Genomic DNA, 5314 nt, shown 5'->3' on the forward strand with positions numbered 1-5314 from the left:
GTCATCATGTTTGTGCAGGAATAGAAACCCTGACTAAGACAGTCCATTATCATCAGGGTGGGAACATGACAACATCCTAGCAGGCATGATGCCAAAGGAGCTGAGAGTTCTACATCTTCATCTGAAGGCTGCTAGCAGAATAGTGACTTCCAGGCAGCTAGGATGAGGGCCTTAAAGCCCATAACCACAGTGACACACCTACTCCAACAAGGCCACACCTACTCCAACAGGACCACACTTTCTAATAGTGTTACTCCCTGGGTCAATCATGTAGAAGCCATCACACAGGGTTTGCTGTAGTTACATAGCTGTGCTCTGTAAGTGCAATATTGCCCTGAATTTTATTGACTATGTTCTTACACTGGCCTTTATCCATCTGGTTGTCCTTGTTATAGCAGCTATTGGGAAAGCAGGTCTAACCTGGTTGTTTCTGGTGCAGCAGATCTCTTGTAGACAGTCTTGGGCAGTACAATGGAACTCAGGGAGCAGTGTAAGTCTCAGAGCAGCTGGTCTTGTCCGAGGGGACATAGTGTTCATAGGACTGGGAACAGGATTGGGAGTGGGAGGAAGTGTCTAACCTGGATATTCCTCATGCTGCGGGCTTGGTGAAGAGGTGAGGAAGAGTGACCAGGCAAAGGAGCTCCAGGGGGAATAGCAAGCTGCTCAGGGCAGCTAGGCTTGGCCCAGGGGAACTCAGGAGCCAGGGAAATAAAGTGAAGGGAAAAATCTAACCTGGGTGTTCCTGATGCTTTTAGTCTAATGAAGGCTGGCAGATAGAGATCATGTTTTACATATACATACTATAATATTTATGCAAATTATTTATATATTTATATTAAATATTTTATTTAATTATATTAAATATGAATACATTAAAATTAATCAAAAATGGGGAAGGACACTTCATACTCATCAAAGAAAAAAATTATCCAAGACGATATCTTAATTTTGCACATTTGTGATCCAGAGGCAAGGCTACCCACATTAGCAAAAGAAACATTACTGAAGCTTAAATAGCAGAACTCTTGAACACTACTAGTGGGAGACCTCAACAGCTTACATTCACCAATAGAAAGGTCATTGAAAAAGAATCTAAACAGAGAAATAATGAATCAAACAGAATTTATGAAACAAATGGTCCTAAGCAATTTCTACAAAATATTTCAACCAAACACAAAAGAATATATACCTTCTTCTCAGCACCTCATTGGACCGTCTCCAAAATTTACCATATAGTTGCTCATAAAGCAACTGTCATCAAATACAAGTAAACTGAAATAACTCCTTGTAGCTTATCAGACAACCATGCATTAAATTTGGACTTCAACAACAACAAGAACAACAGAAAGCCTACAAACTCAAGGAAACTGAACAACTCTATTCAATGATCACTAGGTCAGAGAATAAATAAAGAAATTAAAGATGTTCTAAAATTCAATGATGTGAAAGCACAACATTCCCAAACCTATGGGACACAATGAAAGCAGTGCTAAGAGCAAAGGTCATAGCATTAAATGCCTTCATAAAGAAATTAGAGAGTTCTCATAGCAATTTAAAAATACACCTGAAAGCTCTAGGAAAAAAGAAACAAACACAAAAATAGAAAACAGGAAATAATCAAAGTAAGGGCTGAGATCAATAAATAAGAAACCAAGAGGACAATACAAAGAATCAACAAAATCCAAGAGCTAGATCTTTGAGAAAATCCACAGGATAGACTAACTAAAAGGCTGAGAGATAGTATTCAAATTAATGAAATAAAAAATGAAAAAAAACATAACAATAACACTGAGGAAATTCAAAGAATCATTAGGTCTAACTTCAAACGCCTGCAGTCTACAAAATTTGAAAATCTAAATGAAATGGATGATTTTCTACATAGATATTATACTGGCTGGTTTTGTGTGTCAACTTGACACAAGCTGGAGTTATCAAAGAGAAAGAAGTCTCCCTTGAGGAAATGCCTCCATGAGATCCATCTGTAAGGTATTTTCTGAATTAGTGATCAAGGATGGGAGGGCCCATTGTGGATGGTGGTAGTTCTGGGTTCTACAAGAAAGCAAGTTGAACAAGCCAGGGCAAGCAAGCCAGTAACATCTCTTCATGGCCTCTGTATCAGCTCCTGCTTCCTGACCTGCATGAGTTCTAGTCCTGACTTCCTTTGGTGATGAACAGCAATGTGGAAATGTAAGCTGAATGAACCCTTTCCTTCCCAACTTGCTTCTTGGTCATAATGTTTTGTGCAGGATTACAAACCCTGAGTAAGACAAATATAACTTCCCAAAGTTAAAGCAAGATTAGGTAAACTATTTAAACAGTTCTATAATCCTTAAGGAAATAGAAGCATTCATTTAACTCCAAAAATATCCACAAGATACTTTCATCGCAAATAAAGCCTAGAGTCAAATGATTTAGCCAGATTTCTACCACACTTTTACAATGAGCTAATACCAATATTCTTCAAACTATTCCACAAAATGGAAACAAAATGAACATTGTCAAACTATTATGTGGCTAGGCCACAGTCACTGTACTGGCTAATTTTGTGTCAACTTGACACAAGCTAGAGTTATCACATAGAAAGGAGCTTTAGTTGGGGAAATGCCTCCATGAGATCCAGCTGTGGGGCATTTTCTCAATTAGTGATCAAGGGCCCCTTGTGGGTGGGACCATCTCTGGGCTGGTAGTCTTGGTTCTATAAGAGAGCAGGCTGAGCAAGCCAGGGGAAGTCAGCCAGTAAGGAACATCCCTCCATGGCTTCTGCATCAGCTCCTGCTTTCTGACCTGCTTGAGTTTCAGTCCTGATTTCCTTGGTGATGAACAGCAGCATGGAAGTGTAAGCTGAATAAACCCTTTCCTCCTCAACTGCTTCTTGGTCATGATGTTTGTGCAGGAATAGAAACCCTGACTAAGACAGTCACCTTCATACTGAAACCACACAAAAACTCAATAAAGAAAGAGAATGTGAGATCAATATACTTTATGAAGATTGATGTAAAAGTACTCAATAAAGCACTTACAAACTGAATCAAGAACACTTCAAAGACATCATCCATCATAATTAATTGGCTTCATCACAGGGATACAAGGATAGTTCAATATATGAAAATCTATCAGTGTAATTCACCATATAAACAAACTGAAAAAAAAATCACATGATCATTTCATTAGATGCTGGAAAAGCCTTTGACAAAATCCAATACCCCTTTATGTTAAACGTCTTAGATCAGGGATACAAGGTGCATACCAAAACATAATAAAAGTTAAAACATAATAAAACATAATAAACATAATAAACAAAACATAATAAAAATACCAAGCAAATATCAAATATCATATTAAATGGGGAAAACCTTGTTAGCCTATGTAGGGAGAGGTGCTGATACTAAAGTGTGGTTCTCTAGTTGGTTCTTGATTTGGTCAATAAAGGAGGTCATATAATCAGTTACAAAATAGGCATCAACTGCTACATCCACTCCAGTGAAGTCTGCTTGGTAGGCCTAAAAGCCTGGAAGCAGTCATGAGGTAAAGAGTTTCACGGAAACTTAGCCTCCTGGAACCTTGGCATTCCCATAGCCCGTATACTCAAATCTTGTCCCCGTGTTAGTCTGGTGTATGGATCTGTGTGCTTTCTTGTATTATAGGTGATTCCAAGTAATGTTTTACAAATACTTAAATCAGGTTGAATTTTACTCCCTGGCCTTTACCAATGTCCAAGATAATCCTTGAGCCCACCCTGAGCTTGGAATTCAGTAAGAATGTTACCTATTCGGTAACATTCGATTTCACTTCTAGTAGAGACAGTGAAACTAATTAGGCATTACAATTTACTTGAACAGAGCTAGAAAAGCTCAGGGCTAGTCTGCATAGTGATTACTTAGGACAATAGCTGAGTCACACCCAAATACAGGAATACACAATGGCCTAGGAAGTAGGTGGGTTGTAGTATGAAAAGGTTAATAGAAAGGAATTCCCCGGGGCAGGTTTTTCTCTAGGCCCAGAGAAATAGCATAATCAGGTATTTACTAAAGGACCCCTGGGGAGAATATCTAACAATTGAGGTCCCTGTGGTGTTGACTTCCAGGCAAACAGCTACAGGAATGATGGACCCCACACCATGTCAACCAGCTTAAACTGCCACTCCAGTGGTCCTGATTCTGCTTGTTTGTTGCTTATGCTTTGCTGCACCAGCCACTATCCCCCTTACTGTCTGCATACTCCTAGGGGGCAATACAAAAAACTTGTCATTAAGTTCACAGTTGCAGGTTCTTGACTCTTCTCCTGACTTAACACAGATTTGTTGGTTACTGGAACTATTCATTAGAAATAAGGTACTGCCGGGCGTGGTGGCGCACACCTTTAATCCCAGCACTTGGGAGGTAGAGGCAGGCGAATTTCTGAGTTCAAGGCCAGCCTGGGCTACACAGAGAAACCCTGTCTTGAAAAAAAATCAAAAAATCAAAAAAAAAAAAAAGAAAGAAAGAAAGAAGCTACCCTCAGCCTATTCCCACCTCTGCAACCACACTCTAACCTCTACTGTTGCAGGATACATGTTGCCCCTAGAGTATTCTTGGTGGGTTTGTACCTCAGGGTTTACTCCATGCATAGAAGACCCCTTCCCAATAAAGGGGTAGGACATGTCAGTACTACAAAAAAGGAATGGGTGAGAGGTACACCCCTAAAAATGCAACTAAGTGGTGGGGTCTGGTGAGGAAGGTAAGGTTGTACTCCTATCCCCATGGTAGAAAAGTGAGAGGGGGAAGTGGGTCCCCCAAATTCTGTCAGGACTGAGTAAGTGGCCCCAGTGTTCAAAAGGAAGGAGATGAGCCATCCACATATCATGAAGCCTACCCAGGGCTCCCTGCTAGTGATGGCTGTGGTTGGGTCAAGGGAGCTTGGGTCTCTTCAGTCATCCATAGCTAAGTCTAGGATATCAGCTGGAGAGTTACCTCTGAATGATGTCCATCTGTCCTGTGTGATGTGAGGGCAATCGACAGCTCAGTGTCTTTCCTGACAGCACCCAGGACATGGCCCCTTTGGCTTGTGGGGGTTAGGGCAAGCCCTTGCCCAGTGACTTTGTTGACCACATCTATAGCAGGAGCCTGGAGGTCTCTTAGAAGACCAGGAGTCTTGGGCAGTTGCTGGGGCTGGTCAGACAGCCTTTGCCAGCATATGATATTTTTGTTTGTGGACTTTCTCATCTCTCCATGGTACACATTGAATGTCAGCACCAAAACTTCTGCCTGTGGAGTTAAGGGCTCCTTCTTCACCTGCCTAAGTTTAGCATTTATGTTGGCGTAGCTCTGGGGAAAAA

Source organism: Mus caroli, chromosome 18 (genome assembly GCF_900094665.2).
Source record: "Mus caroli chromosome 18, CAROLI_EIJ_v1.1, whole genome shotgun sequence".
NCBI classification, from domain to species: Eukaryota; Metazoa; Chordata; class Mammalia; order Rodentia; family Muridae; genus Mus; species Mus caroli.